The 22879-nt window shown below is 40.2% G+C and overlaps 1 protein-coding gene across 2 annotated transcripts in view; it reads right to left on the bottom strand.

Annotated features, from left to right (window-relative positions):
* The window catches only part of ATP8A2 (ATPase phospholipid transporting 8A2), a 642805-nt gene that overhangs the window by 352276 nt on the left and 267650 nt on the right, over nt 1–22879 (bottom strand). The gene's annotated exons all lie outside the window — the stretch shown is intronic.

Raw genomic sequence — 22879 nt, 5'->3', positions numbered from 1 at the left:
ACCTTTCAGGTGCTGAGATCCACCAGCTAATAGTTTCAAGGACCATCTGCAGCCTAAAGACAATGTTGCCAAGGGATCATTTCTCACCCCCAGACTGGATTACTCACTAATTCATTTTAGGTCCAGTGATTATAAATTTATGTTTCCTTGAGTAATTGTTTCGGTCTGCAGTGACTCACTGTTCATTTCCAGTCAGGTTTTTGACAGTAACAAGATGATTTCAAGAATATAATTTTATGCCAAATAATCCAAAAATCAAAAGACCCTTTCCCTGTTTGATAAAATTAAGAAAAAAAAATATTCACTAGGTAAAGTTAGAACATCAAAGTTAGTCAGAGAACCAGAATCCCATATAGAATCAGTCAAAAGTTAGGCTTAAATCAACCACATGCTAAGCCTATGAATTCTTTTCTCTTAAAAATTAGAAAACTATCAGAGGCAATGATAAAACATCACCAAGAATGTAGCCCCCAAAACAACTGGGGTGTGAGCTTCCTTTGTCTCCTGGTTAACCTCTGCACACTCATCACAGTAAGTGATGAGAGTAAATGTGTGTAACAGTGCTTAAAATATGCTATGTACTCTTCTAGAAATCTGCATCTATTAACTCACTTTAATCCTCACAATAATGCTATGAGGTAGAAGTTATTATTAACACCATTTTACCGATGGGAAGGCCTAGGCAGAAACAGCTTAGGTAATTTGCTCCTGGTCAGAGAGTTAGAAAGGACTAGAACCAGGATTCCAATCCAGGCAATCGGACTTCAGAATTCTTAAGTTAATCACTACCTAATGCTGCCTCTAGTGTCCTGGGAAACAGATACTCAGTCCCTAAGATCCTCATTATTCTTACCACCCATCTCCAAATGAATGATTTCATGTGTATAAATCACAGTTTCCCATAATCACTTAAATCAGCATCTCCTCCTCTCTTGTCATGTTTAAATCTGATGCTTATTTTTGAAAAATCTTTATATAACAATAAATTTACTCATCGCTCTCCAAGAATGTGCTGAATCAGATTTCAGCGCCCACTGGGAGGTTAAAAAATAGGTACTGTGTGGGTAGGTCACACTATCCATGATTCAGATAATAGATCTCATCTCTTCTAATTTTTGCTCTACCCAACTAATGCAAGGAAAGACAGACTCTCCAGAGCTGTGCAAATTGGGTTGAATTCTTCTTAAGTTCATAATCATTTTTTCACCCTTTACTTAAGGCAATTTTTACTTTATTAAGTATATATATGAGGTATTACAAGTTAATGAGCAAGAAAGAAAAAGACAACCTTAGGTTCCTCTCAAAAGTCGATATAAGTAATGACAATCAAAAACAAAAATTGTGTGGCTCGACCACAATGAAAACACCAGTCAATAAGCAAAATGGATGAATATCATCAGAATCAATAAAGGTACAAATAGATAAATAATTTTGACCTTTAATACCACGAATGATTTTAAGCTAATGTACACACCTAGACTTGGTAGGGGTAGCCTAGGCAGTGGCAGATTTTTTGGAGGTGGAAGGTACTAGAACATTCGGTTCCCGTGGTCCATATCTGACAGGCAGGCCAGACTGTGTTTCTGGGTCAAAGCATCTGTGCATCACAATATCCTCAAACTTCAAGGAACCTGCATTCCAGGAAAGGAATCTAAATACCATACCCACATGTAGTGAACTGTCTCTGCCTCTCAGTGACCCACATGTGAACACAGACACAAATGGGCCATCATTACAGGCTTATTAAAATGAAGAATCCCCTATATCTGTAACTTCCCAGTTCTCAAGAGCTGAGACGTTGATCTGCGAGCTATGCTCCCACTTCTCCATTGCGCAGACGTCGGATAAAGCCTGCACTGCTTGGCACTCACTTTTGGTTTTATGTATTGTCTTCACGACGCCCAACAGGAAAGAGCCCCTTTTGGGGTAACCGGGATCCCCAGTAGCAGCATTTCCATGGGGATGGAAACAGCTAGGTAACTTGGTAATTACCCAGCATTGTTGAATTAACCTTAGCAAATGTGTGGAATATTACCAAGTTGTTGTGACAGCCCCTGCTCTTAAAGAGGTCTTATTTAACGAGGGAGGATCTCCAGCTTTGTGACTTGGTTTATTGCTTCATACCTGAACACACTCTTTTTTTTTCCTTCTATGTTTTCCACAATTCAATAATTTGTCATCTTTAGTTAACCTGGAGCACCCTTTTATGTTTGTTTTAGGTTTACAGTGTACGATTTAAATGTTGGCTCCAAACTGCCATCTCTCTCTGCCAACATCATTCGTAAAAGGTTCTTCGGTCTTATTTGAGAGTGTTATTTGATATTAAAATTGATCCAACTTGCTTGCTAGCTATTTCTCAACTGCCCTCTGGGTTTCTATTCATTTACATCAGCCCAGGTACCACCCTGCCTTAAGGATTGGTGTTTTAAATTGGGCTCTAGTGGTTGATGGGTTAAATACTCTGTAGATGCATTGTTACAGAATATACCATTGGACTTTGGGGCCCATGTATATTCCACATGAATTTCAGAATCCCACAAAGGTTTAAATGAAGATGATCTTTCTTACCTTAAGGAAGAAAACTCACACATAAGGAGACATTCAAATATAAAATTGGTGAAAGGAACCCACTGGCTTCTCCCACTCTACCCAAATTAAGAAAACAGCAATAGACTTTGTAGAAGTCTTTCACAAATTCTGACATTTAGAAGAGTTAAACTTGTCTAACATAAAGGCCCAGATAGTAATAGATTCTTTTGTTCCTTTCTTACTGTGTACTATTACTAATAGAAACAACTGGCTTCGACTTGTTCTAGTTCATTAAAAATAAAAGGGAAAAAACGGCTAATAGCAAATTCAAGAGGGTAGCTTGGCTCTTAGTAATTTAATTCTAAATGTAATAACACGCTTATTAGAAATGGAAGGTCACTCTCCCAAAATTTTCCCTAAAGGCACAGCTGCCAAATTGACTTCTGATCTAGCCTTTACAGTATTATTAATTCAATGACATCATAAAGCTGGCAAGGGAAAGCTTCACGCTTGCCCTACAAAGACACATAGCAGCGCCTTAGAGAGGTCCTTGCAAGTTTCTTAGGAAAGTGACTTGAAAAAATAAAAGTCAGCTTACTTTTTCTTTCTCCCCCACCATCCTGATAAAGGACTACAAATGCTTTTCTCTTGCTTTTGGGAAAAGCCTACCAAACTGGATTTCCCACTTATTTGCCTTACATCTTTGCTCTGCCTTCATGCATTAGCCACAAAGCATTCTCTTTCCAGTGGTGTAGAGATGGCTTATCTCAGGGCAAGCCCCAGGGATCTGGTGTAAGGTTAATACTGGAGAAAGGGCAGAGCATCCTCCAAGGTTCCCCCAGCTTAGACAGACAACCTTTGAAAGGCGCCTGGCATGCAGTTGGCCTCAAAACCATGACTTGGCAGCAAACCCTAATTAAATGAAACTCGATCGCAGAGTGCTTGTTGATGTTAACTTGTCTAAAGTTCCAGACTTGGACAGCAGGTTGAAACCTGCTATGATCATAATCAGCACAATCGATAGCTTTTATAAAGAACTTTTTCTAAATAGGTTTCAAAGGATCACCTCCTACTACCTGTAACTCAAATCAAACGACCGTCTGCAAACCTGCCTAGAGTGACTCACTGGCTCTCCCAGACAATGAAGAGCTTGCACATATATAACCTTCTGAGGGAGACGATTTGTTAGATAGCTTTCACTGAAATAGATCATTCCATTTTTACCATCAACCTTCCTTTCCTCCTATGATAGGTCCTGCCTGCTACCTTTAATTTTTCACAAGTGCCAATAAGTAAATAATCATGTAATAATATCTTCAAATCTTACCTAAGTAGCAATACCCTTCATCCACAGGTCACCAGGAGCAGACTACAGTGGTACCAAGTTGAGTTGATCGGCTCTTTGTAATCAGGGAGCCAGCAGTCTGTGGGAAACTATGGGGTGGCTCTGAGCGAAAGAACTTTAGGAGGGACTTGCTGCAGATTTGGGCTCTTGTTAGACGATTTTGGGGCAAGTTCACAGAAGTTTGGTTTTGCTCTGGATTTGGTAGTGTCTGAAAGCAGAGGCAAATCTGTGACTGAATCTCTTGATAATTTTATCTGGAAGATAGGAAGAGCAAACAAAGTGAAGCTAACTCTTCTTGGGTTTTTTTTTGTTTGTTTGAGACAGAGTTTCACTCTTGTCACCCAGGCTGGCGTGCAACTGTGCAATCTCAACTCCCTGCAACCTCCGCCTCTCAGGTTCAAGTGAGTCTCCTGCCTCCGCCTCCCAAATAGCTGGGATTACAGGTGTGCACCACCACCTCTGGCTATTTTTTGTATTTTTAGTGAAGACGAGGGTTTCACCATATTGTCCAGGCTGGTCTCAAACTCCTGATCTCAGGTGATCTCCCTGCCTCGGCCTCCCAAAGTGCTGGGATTACTGGTGTGAGCCACCGTGCCCGGCCAAAGCTAAATCTTTAGTAAGTCAAGAAGTAGCAGTCACTCATATGAAGAAAGGGGAATGTCTGGTCATTTTTGGTGGTCTGGACACAGGTAATTCCAGATGCACATCTGCCTCTACAGTAACACATTTAAATTCTAAGTTTTCAAGTATACAACTGAGATAATTTTTAGTGACAGCCAAATAACTGTTGGCTGAGGCAATCACTCAGGAGTTCATCATCTCTAAGTCATTAAGAAGACAGTGTGGGCCGGGCGCAGTGGCTCAAGCCTGTAATCCCAGCACTTTGAGAGGCTGAGACAGGTGGATCATGAGGTCAGGAGATCGAGACCATCCTGGCTAACACGGTGAAACCCCGTCTCTACTAAAAAATACAAAAAACTAGCTGGGCGAGGTGGCGGGTGCCTGTAGTCCCAGCTACTCGGGAGGCTGAGGCAGGAGAATGGCATAAACCCAGGAGGTGGAGCTTGCAGTGAGCTGAGATCTGGCCACTGCACTCCAGCCTGGGCGACAGAGCCAGACTCCGTCTCAAAAGAAAAAAAAAAGAAGAAGAGACTGTGTACGTCCCTTACCAGTGGCCTTGGTGCCAAGTTGCCCAACCTACTCAAATCTTTCTACTAGTTCTTGATGCTTTCCTGAGTTCACTACTCCAATCTGTAAAACTGAAATCTTTGGAAGATGATACCGTCAATTAAATATAAAAGAACCAAAAGTAACATTACCTCCGTCAAATTAATGAAACCTAAAAGGCAAAAGATAGGCCTTCCAAATATTTTGCAGAATGACAATCTGCTACTTCTGGGCCAGGTTTCATTTGTAGCAACTGCTCATTTTAAAGAGAAAATATGTACTAAATTATGTGTTATGCACACAGTAGGTATTTCCTGAATGACCAAAGTCAAGTACTATATAATATGTTTTAACAAGGTCATCAGACTTCATTTTACTCAAAGATTCTAGAGTAAAAGTATCTGTTTAACACCAACATTTTTGTGTTACATAGATCATAAATATTTCCTTCTCATTATAAAGATTGCAAACTGGTGTGGCTGCAGCCAAAATCTAATCCAAGATTTATCTGGGCTACGCAGTACAGATTTCTGTCTCTTCTTGAAAAATCAGGAGTTCTGGAACAACGGACCTGAAATCCTACAGGAAACAACTGCTTGGCAGTGAGTAGTGGCTGAATATGTTCTGCCGCTGGTGACAGTCCCCATCTGGCCCACGACAGACATTTATGTTGCTGTCTCACCCCTCCAGGCATCTGAGCGTGTAGCTCCTGCTTCACGGAGACGGATCCTGGGGCACAGAATCAGTTTCTGAGACGGGAGGGAAGAAATCACTGATGTATTGCAATGTGCTCACGAAACCATTCTCAGCCTCCTACACACCTCTGGACAAGGCATAAGAGGATACAGACAGCTCCTCCTCTTGTTTCACACTTTGGTTTCCTGACCTGAATGCCAAACTCATTTCACGTGGCTTTCTGGAGTTATAAAGTCAGTGTGTCAGGTCTCAAGCCTAGGCTTTTTCCCAACTCCCCTGGACAATATATACCCCGAATTAATGAAAAAACTATCTTTTTTTTTTTTTTTTTTTTGAGACAGAGTCTCACTCTGTCACCCAGGCTGGAGTGCAGTGGCGCGATCTCGACTCACTGCAACCTTCATCTCCTGGGTTCAGACGATTGTCCTGCCTCAGCCTCTGGAGTAGCTAGCATTACAGGCATGCATCACCATGCCCAGCTAATTTTTGTAATTTTAGTAGAGATGGGGTTTCACCATGTTGCCCAGGCTAGTCTTGAACTCCTGGTCTCAAGTGATCCACTCACCATGAACTCCCAAAATGTTGGAATTACAGGTGTGAGTCACCACACCCAGCCGAAGAAAATATATCTTTTTTTTTTTTTTTTTGAGACAGTCTCACTCGGCTGCTCAAACTGGAGTGCAGTGGCACAATCTCAGCTCACTGCAATCTCTTCCCATGCCCTGCCAGAAAATGTATCTTAATAGGTTACAAATCTCAATGATGTGAATCCATCAGGACTTTTAAGTTAAAAAAAAAAAATCAAATTTTGGCTGGGTGTGGTGGCTCACACCTGTAATCCCAGCACTTTGGGAGTCTGAGGTGGGCAGATCACCTGAGATGAGGAGTTCAAGACCAGCCTGGCCAACATGGTCAAACTTTGTCTCTACTAAAAATACAAATATTAGCCAGGCATGGTGGCACACGCCTGTAATTCCAGCTACTCGGGAGGCTGAGGCAAAAGAATCACTTGAACCCAAGAGGCAGAAGTTGCAGTGAGCCGAGATCATGCCACTGCACTCCAACCTGGGTGACAGAGTGAGACTCCATCTCAAAAAAAAAAAAAATCCAACTGTAAGTAACAGTGTGATTCACTAGGAATCACTTAATTTCGCTAATGTGAGCATTTGAGCGCTGTCAGCTACTGTTCTCCATGCATTTATGTGTGTAAACCTATTTGGTCCTCATGGTGTTCCTGAGTACGACAGTGTCCACATTTTACAAAAAGGACACGAAGGCATAGGGTTTCGGCAGTGGGTCCAAGGTTACACAGGGGAGTCAGATTCAGCCAAGCACTGGGCCCTGCCTGTGAATTCCCATCCCATTTGTTGAAAGACTCTCGGAAACAACAAACGCAGTTGTATTTGGAAAGAAGAGCTTGTTTATCTACATGCATTGAAATCTAGCGACATCTCACAAGCTGGCAAAGTGACCTAAACTCCGATTCACTCTGCCCATTTGCACACGAATATTTCTAAAACCACATAAGGTACGTATCACATTTTCTAAAGTTTTACAAATGGTTCATTTAAACTACAGAAAATACATTGTCAATAATTGTATTGCAAGATCTAATAATGTACTTCGGGTTTTTTTGTTTTTGTTTTTATTTTTCCTTTAAAGAGATTTAGTTTGGGGCCACGAGCTTGGGAAGTAAACTACTGATGTTTAAGGTCAGTAAGGAATCTGTGAGACTGGTTCCCAGTTAGAGGCATCTGATAGCTGCTCGACCATCACCGCCTCTGGAGTGTCTTACCTCCCTACTGTGGGCAATGGCACAGTTGAGGGAGCATCTTGTTTCAGCAACTGCAGAACTTCACTATTTCCTACCATCTCCAGTTCAGCTGCAACAATAATAGTGTTCTAAATGACATTAAGAACTCCACTGAAGGCTAGGTGTGGTGGCTGATGCCTGTATCCCAGCACTTTGGGAGGCCAAGGCGGGTGGATCACCTGAGGTCGGAGTTCAAGACCAGCCTGGCCAATATGGCAAATCCCCGTCTCTACTAAAAATACAAAAATTAGCCAGGCGTGGTGGCAGATTTCTGTAATCCCAGCTACTCAGGAAGCTGAGGCAGGAAGATTGCTTGAACCCAGGAGGCGGAGGTTGCAGTGAGCTGACATTGTGCCACTACACTCCAGCATGAGTGAAGAGGGAGACTCTGTCTTAAAGAAAAAAGAAAAAAGAACTCCACTGAAGAAACAAGGACATGGGACCACCCACCATGGGTGAGTGCCTACTTCCTCAATGTAGAATGTAAAACTCCTCTAATTCTTCTACCCTCAGACAACCAACCACTTGTAAAAAACACTTAGGCTCAGTAAGAGATTAACCCAGTCTTTTTCCACCTGTCCACATCACCCTTCGGTACACTGGGCAGTTAACATAACCCTGGATGAGTGCCAATCTGGGAGACTTTGGTTGAAAACAGTTGAGTGTCAACAGATATCCCATAGAGAGCACCTATAAGTGGGAAAATTCTCAGGATCATAGCAGCACCAAAACAGGTACCACTGATGGGCATTTCATTGAACCACCCGCACAGTGTCACACACAGTGAGACTTGGGGGGGGACTGTCTCCCCACTGATAATGAAGGCAGAAAGGCGAAATGAAGGGAGATGACCTTCTGTGTCTCTGCCTATAGTCCAAGGGCATAGACTAAGGACAGAACTCTCCCATTAGCAGGACTGTCCACCCAATAGGAAACCCAGCACCACCCACTGTCTGGCGATGAAACTCCCACATTTTATATCCTGTAAAGCCCAAGGATGGCCTAGTGACTCAGGGCAATGGCTTATCATCATAACAACTGTCTTCAAAACTCTACCAAGGGCAGGGCACAGTGGCTCATGCCTCTAATCCGAGCACTTTGGGAGGAGGCCTAGGCGGGTAGATCATTTGAACCCAGGAGTTTAAGACTATCTAGGCAACATGATGAAATCCCATCTCCACAAAAATTACAAATATTAGTCAGGCATATGGCACACATCTGTGGTCCCAGCCACTCGGGAGGCTGAGGTGGAAGGATCACCTGAGCCCAGGAGGTCTAGGTTACACTGAGCCCTTATTGTGCCACTGCACTCCAGCCTGAGTAGCAGAGAGAGACCCTAACAACCAAAAACCAAACCAAAACAACAACAACAAAAACTCTTCTGCCGTCCTTAGAAGCAACTCACTGAAAAGTATTCCATCAATGAGCAAAAAAGAACTGCTCTCTTTTCAAACCTAAAGAGAACTTTGCTGAATTTTCAGGCAAACAACAGTTCCTACGGGGCATTCTCCCTTATGCCTTACCTTCACGGTGTACAGGGAGGAAAGCAAACGTCCCCACCTTTCCCTCACCTTTCTTCCCAAGGCCAGCTCCTCCAGAGGTATCCCATGCACCCGGTTCTCTCTCTCGCCAGCATCCAGTCAGCACCTAATTGATGCCAATCACACTCTCTCTTCACTCTGAAAGCTAACCCTTACCCTCTATCCTGAGTACGTCTACCTTAGCTCATACACTTACCATCCTCTGCCTGAAAAGTTGGAACAGATTTCATTTGGCTTCTCTACGTCTTCTTCCCTACTCCACCACAATCTCCACATTGCCAAAGTAATGTTGCTGAGGCAAACATTCAAGCATTCATTTAAGCAATTTATTAAATACCCACTATGTGTGGTCTGCTCTCCTGATTAAGGAGACAACAGCAAAAACAAAAACGAAATATTGTTTTTAATTTAACTTTTATTTTAAAGTTAAGGATTACATGTGCAGGTTTGATATATAGGTAAACTTGAGTCATGGGGGTTTGTTATACCGATTATTTAATCACCTAGGTATTAAGCCTAGTATCCATTAGTTATATTTTCTGATCCTCTTCTTCCTCTCACTCTCCACCCTCCAATAGGCCCCAGTGTCTGTTGTTCCCTCTATGTGTCCGTGTCTTCTCATCCTTTAGCTCCCCCTTATAAACGAGAACATGTGGTATTTGGTTTTCTGTTCCTGCACTAGTTTGCTAAGGCTAATGACCTCCAGCCCCACCCATGATCTCATTCTTTTTTATAACTGCATAGTATCCCATGGTGTATATGTACCACCTTTATCCAGTCTGGAAAGAACTCCAGATTCAATAAATGGTGCTGCGATAACTGGCTAGCCATATGCAAAAGATTGAAACTGGATTTCTTCTTTACATCATATACAAAAATTAAGTCACATGGTTTAAAGACCTAAACAAAACCAAAAACCTTCCTGGACCTGAAGACATTTACAATCCAGCAGCGAAGAGTGACTGCGCTGGAACAGAGCACGGTAACAGAAGATGTAGACTGTGATGAAGTACACAGCAGGAGGTCATGACCTAGTGAAAAGTCTGAAGGAACATTCAGGGGAAGGGATGGTTCAGCAGAAATCTAAAGCTTAGGAAATCGTTAGGTACAGGTGGGAGTGTGGGGAGCATGGGGAGTGATGGAGAACATTCCAAATAAAAGGAAGAATGGCGCAGTCAGTGGAAGGGCAAGAGACACAACCCAGGAACTGAAAGAACCTCGGCAGAGCCAAAAGGCAGAGTGCGCTTTACAAACTCTCCTGAAAGAAAATCAGGAACTTTCCTATGCACCAATAACAGCCAGTCAGAAAATCAAGGAAATTACGTATTTCTCACAAACTCAAAGAAAATAATTATGTAACGACACAAGTTTACACACAGAAGAAATAAATCTTAACAACAAAGCAGTGGAAATGACTTGGAAAAGATGATCACATACAACCAACCTTGTTCTGAATAACATGTTTAAGTGAAAAAGATCCTAAATCTTTTTAGGAGAAAGATGAGATACATTTGAAAAAATAAGAATAAGGAAGAGGGAGGTCTGGCATTAATAAACCTCAAAATATGTCATACAGTTTGAATCGCTAAGTCTGTGACGCTGGTACAAGCTAATAGAACCAATGAGCCACAGAACAACCCCCAGCATACCCTGGACCCCAGCATACCCTGGAGTTTAACACACACGGCCAAGGAGGGATCCCAAACCAGTAGTAAGGAAAACGCTTGCTCAGTGAACGGCGCTGGAAATGGCTAAGGTAGCTATTTGGAAAATAAATACATTTAAATCAGTGTTTTCCAAACCTGACTGTGCATCAAGAACTGTCTGTGATATACATATATTTTAAATATTCTGAGATTTTACCGCCCCATCCCACTCCTACATTTAGTGAGTGTGGAAGGGAACTGGGCAAAGGTCTCTAAAAAGAACTTCAGGTGATTCTATCATAATTTTCAACCATAGATTTGAAGTTTCAATATCATAGGTCGGAATAAAATTCCAGATCAGAGACATAGTTTGATTACAGTTAGAGATACAAATAAAACTAATGTTTAAAAAAAAATTTTAATCTTCCATTTCTAAATAAAGGATGATTCTTTAAGTATAAAATAAAATTATATAAAAAATTGACTAAAATCAAAATTAGAGAAAAACAGAGATCATTATTTATAACCAAGATATCAGTTAAATAATGAATACCTTAAATATATAAAGACATACTTTAGAAGATACTGACAAGAAAAATACTAATACCACAATAGATAAGAGATAAATTAACAGATATAATTCACATACCCAAAATGTCGAACGAAGCCAAAAGGTTGTCCTTTGAAAAATCTAATGAACTCCCCTGATCACATTTCTCTAATAAATAAAATCTGCAATACATACATAACTTGAATAAAACTGAGAGATGCTATAATCATAAATAAAAAAGGATGATAGGTGTGAACAACTTTAGGCCAATAAATTTGAAAATTTAATAAAATAAATCTTCAGAAAAAAAAGCTTACTATAAGAGCCTGACTTCTAAGGAATGAGAAAGTGGCCACGCGCAGTGGCTCACGCCTGTAATCCTAGCACGTTGGGAGGCCGAGGCGGGCAGATCACAAGGTTGGGAGATCGAGACCATCCTGGCTAACACGGTGAAACCTCGTCTCTACTAAAAATACAAAAATTAGCTGGGAGTGGCAGCGTGCACCTGTAGTCCCAGCTGCTGGGGAGGCAGAGGCAGGAGGATGGTGTGAACCTGGGAGGTGGAGCTTGTAGTGAGCCGAGATTGCGCCACTGCACTCCAGCCTAGGCGACAGAGTGAGACTCTGTCTCAAAAAGAAGAAATGAGAAAGTATGAATAATCTTTTTTTTTTTTTTTTTTGGAGACAGAGTCTCACTCCCTGAAGTGCAGTGGCGCGATCTTGGCTCACTGCAACCTCTGCCTCCCAAGTTCAAGTGATTCTCCTGCCTCAGCCACCTGAGTAACTGGGACTACAGGGACATATCACCACGACCAGCTAATTTTTGTATTTTTAGTAGAGACGGGGTTTTACCATGTTGGCCAGAATGGCCATGATCCGCCCACCTTGGCCTCCCAAAATGCTAGGATTACAGGTTTGAGCAACCACACCTGGCTGAATAATCTTATAATAATTAAAGCAGTTGACTTAGTAGTTTAAATTTTCTCACAAAGAAAATTTCAGGTGAGTTATATCGAGCATTCAAGGAAGAAATAATTTCAGCTTTCACAAAAATTAAGTCAAAGGAGATAAAGAGGGAAAGTTTCCCTAACCCATTATTATGGGTAATGTAACTGTAGTATCATAATCCAATAAGGACAATGCAGGAAAATGAACAGTAGAGGAAAATTACATTCAAATATGGATATAAAATGTTAAACAAATACTGAAAACAAAATCAAATAATATATTTTAAAAATTAACACATCATGACCAAGTTGGCTATTTCCAGGAAAGCTAGATTGGTTTAATATTGGGAAATTATTGAAGGTAGTTCACAAATCGAAAGATTAAAAAAGAAAGATCGTAAGATCATCTCAATAAATACAGGAAAAGTAGTTGATACAATTCAAACTATGTTCATAATAACCTGATAAACAGTACTTACAGAAAATCTACAATAAGTATCATCCTTAAATGTAAAACATTAGTAGAATTCAGATTGGGAAAAAACCAAAAGTACCCTTAACACTACTTCTATTTGGCCCCAACACTACTCTATTTTGCAGTGGAGGTTCTAGTCAGCTATGTAGGTCAAGAAAAAGAAAGAGACCATAAAAACTGGAAGGACATATCAAAACTGTTATTCAGTAGTGGTATTTTTGTTTACATTTAAAAATGCAGAATAATCTACATATTAGATTAATAAGAGAGTTCAGCAATGTTCCAAGATTACAAAAATAATGTACAAAGAGAATTCCGAGGACATCTACAAGATGGTGGGATAGGAGGTCACAGGTTTCACTAACCCACCACCCCACAAAAACTTCAACTAGCAACTATCCACAGACAAGAAGGTCTCGGTGAAAACCCCCCAAGTTAGGAATAAGTCAGAGTAACCGGTGTGGTCCACAGCATGGAATAAAAGCTGCATGGAAAGGGTGAGAGAAACTCTCTCACTTTGACAACATTGCCCCACCCCATCCCTCAGGTTGGCCCAGTGCCACACAAAGGGGATTTCCCAAAAACCGTGGTTTCTACAGAGGGAAAAGAGAACCTGAAAGCAAATATCCAGCTTCCTAGCATTCCAAGATGCTTCTTAGGAAGTCCACTCTGGTCTCACCTCAAAGGAAACACAGGGGAATATAGCACAACTAGACCACCTTGGGTCAGGTGGAAACAAAGCAATGAGTGTACAGATCTTGGTGGTAGCTCTGTGTACCTGGCAGCAGAGGTACCTGTTTAGAGGTACCAGCTAACAGTGTAGCTCACAGGCAAAGTTGAGCTGATCGCTCCTGGAAGAGGTGGAAAGTGCTACCTGGCTTGAATTCCTAGAGAGGCACAATCCAGGACCAGCCTTGGACTCTACCTGAGGGCCCTGCCTATGCAGGGCAACGACCACCACAGGGAATTGCAGCAAAATGGAAAGCTAGTTGTGCCACACCTGGGAGTCTAACAACACCTGGTGTGACCTCAAAGCTTACCCCTAGACCCTACCCAGGCAGGGAGATAACCAAGGCATCAAACTTCATTGAAGAACAGGGCAGCAGAGGGAAAGTTTACACCACACTTAACTTCAACACTTAACTCACACTAAGTCCCCACACAGGCAGGAAGGAAAACTTCAACCATGCATTTCTATTGTGCATAGCATCTGCTCTTGTCCATCTCAGTGTCTCCACTTAACTTTGGGGCCCCTCCCACAACCCTGTCCAACTGCAGAACTCAAACAGTGGTACCGCCTGAGCAGAGAACACACCGTGACCTAACCTGAGGCTACTGTAGTGCCCATCCAGCAGCTCAGCCTGATTGTGAAGCTCAGTCCAGCCAGCCGCCCCGTGTGAATTCAAGGCAAAGGCAGCACCCCAGACATCTAGAGAACCCCAAAATAAGCTCTGCCTGCCCAAGGCTATTACCAGCTAGCCCAACCAGAATTGCACGTTAGACTACATAATAAAGGCCTGTTCCAAAGAAGGCCTGTGAACGCTGGAAAAGATTGTTTCCTCAAATACACAAACACCAATGCAAGGACACAAGGATTACATGGACTCAGGAAAAAATCATGACATCTCCAAACGAAACTGACAAAGCTCCAAAAATGGACCAGAATGAAAGGGAGATCTATAAAATGATGACAAAAAATTCAGAAGAATCCTCTTAAAGAAATTCCATGAACTGCAAGAACACAGTCATAATACAGTCAGTTCACCATATCCATGGGTTCCACATCCATGGATTCAACCAACAGCAGATCAAAAATATTCAGAAACAAACAATACAAAACCCACAACAATAAAAAATGACACAAACTTAAAAATACAGTATAACAAGTATTTACATAGCATTTATATTGTATTACGTATTACATGTAATCTAGAGATGATTTAAAGTCTATGGGGAGGATATGCATAGGTTTTATATGAATACTACACCATTTTTGTTTTGTTTTGTTTTGTTTTTGAGACTGAGCCTCGCTCTGTCGCCAGGCTGGAGTGCAGTGATGTGAGCTTGGCTCACTGCAACCTCTGCCTCCTAGGTTCAAGCAATTCTCCTGCCTCAGTTTCCCAAGTAGTTGGGACTACAGGTGCACACCACCACACCCAGCTAATTTTTGTATTTTTAGTAGAGATGGGGTTTCACCATGTTGGTCAAGATGGTCTCGATCTCTTGACCTTGTGATTCACCTGCCTCGGCCTCCCAAAGTTCTGGGATTACTGGCGTAAGCCACTGCACCAAGCCTACTACACCATTTTGTATAAGAGATTTAAGCATCTGCAGATTTTGGTATACATGGGGGAGAGGAGGGTCCTGGAACTAATCCAAATGGCAAGACTGACAAAGAAATGGAAACAATTTTTTGTAAAAGAAATAAATCATAGAGACGAAGCAGCAATATCTGAACTGGAAAATGCAATAGAAAGTTTCAACAGCAGGCTCAATTAATCTGAGAAAAGAATCAGTGAGCTCAAAGACAGAACTTTGAAATTATCCAATCAGAGAAATAAAAAGAAAAAAGAATAAAGAAAGACTATGAAAATTATGGGATATCATCAAGAGACCTAGCCTATGCATAATAGCAAGTCAAAAGGAGAAGAAAGAGAAAAAGGGCCAGAAAGCATATTTAAAGAAATAACGGGCTGAGTGCAGTGGCTCATGTCTATAATCCTGTCTGTAATCCCAGCACTTTGGGAGGCCAAGGTGGGTGGATCACCCGAAGTCAGGAGTTTGAAACCAGCCTAGCCAACATGGTGAAACCCCATCTCCACTAAAAATACAAAAATATTTAGCTGGGCATGGTGGAAGCCACCTGCAATCCCAGCTACTTGGGAGGCTGAGGCAGGAGAATTGCTTGAACCCAGAAGGCAGAGGTTGCAGTAAGCCAAGACCATGCCAGCCTGGGCAACAAGAGCAAAACTCCAACTCAAAAAAAAAAAAAAAAGAAAGAAAGCAAGAAAGAAAAAGAAAGAATGGCTGAAAACTTTTCTTACTGGTGGGAAAATGCCAATATCCAAGTATAGGAAGCAGAGAGGTCTCTGATCAACTTCAACCCAAAGAGGCATTCACTAACACACATAATAATCAAACTATCTAAATCAAAGACAAAGAAGAAATTCTAAGCACAGCAAGAGATAAGGAATACATTACATACAACAAGGTCCCAATATGAGTATCTTGGCAAATTTATTAGCAGAAACCCAGCAGACTAAGAGTGGGATGATACATTCAACGTGCCGAAGGGGGAAAAAACCTGCCAACCAAAAATATTTTACACAGCAAAGCTGTCTTTCCAAAATGAGGCAGAAACAGAAACTTTTCCAGACAAATAAAAGCTAAGGAAGTTTATCATCGTTAGGTCTGCTTTACAGAAATCGCTACAGGCAATTTTTAAAGCTGAAACAAAAGGCTGTGAATTAACAACATAATAGTTAATGGTATAAGCAATACAGAGCTACATTCAGAATACTCTAAGAATGTGATGGTGGTGTGTAAGGCAACTTTATTCCTTGTACAAGGGTTAAAAGACAGAACTATTAATAACAACAATAGCTAAAATAAATTATGAAGGATACATATTACAAAATGACAAATGCTGACATCAAAAATATAAAATGGGGGAAAGAGAAGTGTAGTGTTGTTGCATGTAACCAAAATTAAGTTTTTATCAGCTTGAAATAGATTGCTGGAAGTATAATATGCTCCATGTGAACCTTATAGTAACTACAAAGCAAAAATCTATGGTAGACAAAGAAAAACAGAACAGATTTGAAGCACATCATCACAGAAAAGGATCAAACCACAAAAGAAGGCTGCAAGAATGGAAAAAAGGAACAAAGTATCTTAAAACAACCAGAATAAAACTGACAAAATACTAAGTCCTTGCCTATCTATCAATAATTACCTTGAATGTAAATTGATTAAATTCACTAATAAAAAGAGAGTGACTAAATGATTTTTTTTTTTTTTTTTTTTTTTGTTGAGATGGAGTTTCGCTCTGTCGCCCAGGCTGGAGTGCAGTGGCACGATCTGGGCTCAATGCAACCTCCGCCTCCCAGGTTCAAGCAATTCTCTGCCTCAGCCTCCCCAGTAGCTGGGATTACAGGCACTCACCACCACACCCGGCTGATTTTTTTGTATTTTTAGTCGAGATGGGGTTTCATCATCTTGGCCAGGCTCGTCTTGAACTCCTGACCTCACCTCGTGATCCACCCGCCTTGGCTTCCCAAAGTGCTAGGATTACAGGCGTGAACCACCATGCCCGGCCCTAAATGATTTTTTTAAAAGGCTAAACCATGTAATGTCTACAAAACATTCATCTCATTTTTAAGGGTGCCTATAGACTGAAAGTGAAGAGATAGAAAAAGATATTTTACTCAATGGAAAGCAAAGGAGAGAAGAGGTAGCTATACTTAAATCAGAGGAAACAGACTTTATAAGTAAAAAGCTAGAAAAAGAGACAAAGAAGGACATTATATAATAACAATGGGTTCAATTCATCAAGAGGATATAGCAGTTGTAACTATACATGCATCCAGCAATGGACCCCCTAAATATATAAAGCAAATATTAAAGAATCTGAAGGGAGAGAGAGATTCCATCCAATACAATAATAGCAGGGGACTTCAATACTCCACTTTCAATAATAGGTCATCAAGACAGAAAATTAATAAGGAAACATTGGACTTAAACAACATTTTAAATCTAATGGACTTAACAGACAGATATGGAACATTCCACCCAACAACAGAGTACACATTCTTCTCAAGCACATATGACGCATTCACCAAGACAGATCATATGACAGGACACAAGACAAGTCTTAGAAAATTTAATAAAACTGAAATCATGCCAAGCACCTTTTCTGACTACAATGGTATGAAACTAGAATTCAGTAACAGGAGAAATTTCAAAACAAAAATTCACACATGCATAAAAATTAAACAACATCCTTCTGAACAACCAATGGATCAATAAATAGAGAAAAACTAAAAAATATATTGAAACAAACAAAAAAGAAAACGCTACATACCAAAGCTCATGGGATGCAGCAAAAAGTTTTAAGAGGAAAGTTTACAGCAATAAAATCCCTATATTAAGAAGAATGATCTCAAAGAAACAACTTAGTATTATGCCTCAAGGAAATAGAAAAAGAAGAACAAACTAAGCTCACTGTGAGTGAAAGGAAAGAAATAATAAAGATCAGAGCATGATATGGTTGGCTGTGTCCCCACCCAAATCTCATCCGGAATTGTATCTCCCAGAATTCCCACATATTATAGGAGGGACCCAGGGGGAGGTAATTGAATCATGGGGGCCAGTCTTTCCTGTTCTAGTCTGGTGATAGTGAATAGTCTCACGAGATCTGATGGGTTTATCAAGGGTTTCCGCTTTTGCTTCTTCCTCATTTTTTTCTTGCTGCAGCCATGTAAGAAGTACCTTTCATATCCCACAATGATTCTGAGGGCTCCCCAGCCATGTGGAACTGTAAATCCAAATAAGCATCTTTTACTTCCCAGTCTTGGGTGTGCCTTTAACAACAGCATGAAAATGGACTAATACAGAGCAGAAATAAATAAAATAAAGACTAGAAAAATAGTACAAAAGATCAACAAAACTAAGAGTTAGCTTTTTTAAAAGACAAACAAAATTGACAAACCTTTAGATGGACTAGAAAGAGAGATAACCCAAAATAAGACTCAAAATAAATAAAATCAGCAAAGAGGCAATATTACAACTGACAGCACAGGAATCCAAAGGACCATAAGAGAATACTGTGAACAAATTATACTACCTAAATCTGGATAACCTAGAATAAGTGGGTAAGTTTCTAGATATATACAACTTATTAGGACTGAATCATGAAAAATAGAAAATCTAAATAAACCACTAACAAGTGAGGAGATTGAATTAGTAATAAGAAGTCTTCTATTAAAGAAAATCCCAGGGCTAGATGGCTCCACTGTTTAATTTTACCAAACACTATAATGAAGAACTGACACCAATTTTTCAGACACTCCTTCAAAAAAAATAAAAGAGGAAGGGATCCTTTTATGAGGCCAGTATTACTCTGATACAAAAACCAAACATGGGCATCACAAGAAAAAAAAAAAAAAAAAAAAAAAACCAACTACAAGCCAATATCCTTGATGAACATAGATGCAAAAATCCTCAATTAAAACAGCAAATTGAATTTGCCACCACATCAAAAGAATCATTCACCAAGATGAAGTGGCATTTATCCCTGGGATGCAAGGGTGGCTCAACATATGGAAATCAACAAATGTAATACAATATATTAACAGAATGAAGGACAAAAACTACATGATCTCGTTAGATGCAGGAAAAGCATCTGACAAAAATCCAACATGTCTATTGAACATAGCATTGGAAGTCATTGCAAGACCAATTCTACAAGAGAAATAAATAATAGGCATCCAAATTGGAAAGTAAGAGATGAAAAAAATCACTGCTGACAACATGATCTTATATAGAGAAAACCCGAAAGATTCCACCGAAAAACTGTCAGACTAATAAATACAATAAAGCTGCAAAATCCAAAGTCAACAAACAAAGATCAGGAGCATTTCTATACACTAACAATGAACATTCTGAAAAAGAAATCAAGAGAACAATCCCATTTACAATAGCTACAAATAAAATAAAATAGGAATAAATTAAACTAAGGAGGTGAAAGGCATGTACACTGAAAACTATAAAATGTTAAAGAAAGAAATGAAAAAAGATGCAAACAAATGAAAAGATAAGCAATGTTCATAGACAGGAAAAATTAATATTGTTAAATTGCCCCTGCTACCCAAGGCATGCTAAACAGTCAATATAATACCTATCAAGATTTCAATGTCATTTTTCATGAAAATAGGAAAACAATCCTAAAATTCATATGGAACCGTTAAAAAAAAAAAAAGCAATCATGAAGAAAAAGAACAAAGTGGCAGGTATCACACTACCTAACCTCAAACTATACTATAAAGTGATAGTAATTAAAACAACATGGTACTCACATAAAAAAAGACTCACCAATAGAAGGCCCAGAAATGAACTCACATATACAGTCAATTGATTTAAACACTGGTGCCAAGAATACACATTGGGAAAAGGACAGTCTCTTTAATAAATGATGCTGGGAAAACTGGATGTCCATACATGGAAGAATGAAACTGGACTCTATCTCTTACCATATATAAATGGTAGAAAAAGCTTCACACAGCAGGGGTTATATACAAGAATGTTCGCAAAGACACTGTCTTAACAACAAAAAACTGCAAGCAACCCAAATGTCCATCAACAGGAGAAAGGATGAAAACATGATGCTACAATGTAACAATACACAGCAGGGAAGAGGAACTATACCTGTATTAAAACATGGATACATTTTTCAGCAAAAACCAGATGATCACAATTTTTTTTTTTTTTAAAGACAGGGTCTTGCTCTGTCACCCAGGCCAGAGTGCAGCGGTGGTGCGACTCAGCTCATTGCAGTGTCAACCTCCCAGTCTTAAGCAATCCTCCACCCTCAGCCTCTTGAGTAGCTGAGACTACAGGTACGCACCATCATGTCTGGCTACGTTTATTTTTTGTAGAGATGATGACTCACTATGTTGCCCAGGCTGGTCTCAAACTCCTGGGCTCCAGCCATCATCCTGCCTTGGCCTCCCAAAGTGTTGGGATCACAAGCATGAGCTACCACACCTGGCCACAATGTTCTTTAAAGCTCAAAAATAAGCAAAACTAAACCATAGGTTGTTTAGAAAAAACATACATATATGAGAAGAAACTGCTTCTAAAAACCAGGGAATAATAAACACAAAATTCAGAACAGGAGTGAAGGCGAGATTGTGGTAGGCGAAAATCAGGTGGAACCAAAAGAAATCTCCTAGTTGGATGTCAGGTTCATGTCTGTTTATGTTTCATGGATTATCATATCTGTTTTGTGTCCATTGATAATAGATTTAGGAAATAATAACAATAAGATGCTATTTTGGGGAATACGAAGAACGCTGGGCAGATTAGAGACAGCAATTCCTAAAGCAAGAATTTACAAACCTACATGTGATTTGATGGAATCAATGACAATCCTCATCATAGGATTACGATTCTATTTCGAGGATACCCCATGCATATAAAACACTTAACTAAAAGTAGCTGTTAAAACTTAGTAGCATAGGATTTTGCACATTATAAAATATAACAATCTGTCAACTCATATTTCTTAATGTCTACTCCGCTGAGCAAGAGTCTAGACAGAAACACAGCAGAAGGTTAGAAAAAAGGGCCCTGCTACAGGGAATGTATTTGACACTAAGTTGAGACAAAAGCTTCCATAATTTTGAGATATTCCTTCCTATCCTCAAAATCCACTCCCCAAATCCTGCCAGTTTCACCTTCTACCTCTTTCTCACCAACTCCCACGGCCTTCACTATGGACTTCAGTCCTTGATCCTGGCACCACCACATCCCCCACCTCTTCCCCCACACTCATCCATCTTTCCTCATCCATCCTCCAGGCATGCAAATCTGGACTTGAAGCTTTAGTGAATCCCCGCAGAACAGGAGGGAGTGCACTGTCCTCGTAGAAAGCATTTCGCAAAAGCTCCTTTTAAAATAATTATGTTATGTATCACAATAGTTTGCATTTCTGTCTTCTCATTAATCTCTGAGCCCCTTGAGGATAAAGGTCCAGCTTTTCCTTTTATGTCTCTCCAAAGCAGAGAGGCTCAGTGCAATTAGAGCAGTTCCATTTCTGATAAGGGATGTGAGGACACTAAAATTTTTGCAGAGGAAATCTTCAAAACTTGAGCATGGCCTATAGGGCCTCCTATGCCTGACATCAGCCAAGCTTTCCAGTCTGTCTGATGCCTCCAACAGACAGCATTCCCTCAAACCATTTAACAGAAATCATTCTGTGGAGTATTACAAGGACTCCATGCTCAACTGAGTTTGAAAAATCCTGCAATAAACAGATTTAAACAGGTTTCCTGGCAAGAGGTTGTCTCAGAGACTTTAATATGGTTCTGTAATTTGAGAATCTCCAAAAGGGGAGTTTTGAGATGTCACATCCTCAATCTCAGCCACAATTACCTCCTCACATGGGACATTCATTTACACAGCCTGCAGTACAAATATTTAGTAGAACACTCCCCAAACTATGGCTATTTCTGTTCAGCAATGGCTTCACACACCTTATTTTCCCCAAGTGCTTTCTCCCCAAGTCACTGTTCAAGTTTGACCTTCCTCAATCTTAGCACACTCCCTTCCCCACCTTCTTCTTTATTTCTACAACGCTCTCTAAGTCTGTTTATGAATTGTCTCTTTTAAAATGTTATGTGGGTCATGCTTCATGAGACTGAAGCCATGAGTATGGTGACTTTGGTCTTAAATCCCCAGCACAGAGCAAAGCTCTGACACACAATACAAGCCTAACTCATGGTGATGACACTGAAACAGCACACACCAGTGAATGTAAATTCATTTTTCCCCTTTACTTTTTAAAATTAGAGGGAGCATCCCTGACAGCCATTTCAGGAGATATTTTGCAGCTTCTCCCCCATCCAAAAATAAAAGTGCTTGCTAATGATCTAGTAATTGTTCTTACGGTTTCCAAACAATTGCTAAACACTATAGTAAGTGTCCATAAGTTTAAGCCTTCACATTCCTTAACTCCCTAATGTGAGAGGCCTATGCTTGGTCAGAGACCAAAGAGTTAAAATTACAATTCTGAATAAACTTGAACAGATGTAGAGAAGGCAAGTAAAAGAAATGCTTGGTACAGGTCTTTCAGCCATTTTTAATTTCAAAAAATAAAATAAAACACAACTGCATGAGACAATGGCAGAGGCAAACCAAGATGCGTGGACTTACTTTCAATGCCACTATTTGGTTAAGATCGATTTAAAAGAAAACTTCATCAGTTCAGACTTCCAAGGGGGCCTTAAGCAATCATGTAAGTCGTAATTTAAAAGACTTAAGACAAACTATTACTCACTAAACTTAAAAAAATGTTATAGCTTAGTTTTGGTTCAATTTTTGACATGTTAGAATTTTATTTCTGAATGAGCACTTTATGGGACTAAAAACAGCACCCTAACAGGACTTACTG

Source organism: Papio anubis, chromosome 15, assembly GCF_008728515.1.
Source record: "Papio anubis isolate 15944 chromosome 15, Panubis1.0, whole genome shotgun sequence".
Classification (NCBI taxonomy): Eukaryota; Metazoa; Chordata; class Mammalia; order Primates; family Cercopithecidae; genus Papio; species Papio anubis.
Note: the sequence above shows the minus strand (reverse complement) of the source record. Positions and strands in the feature narration are given on the sequence as shown.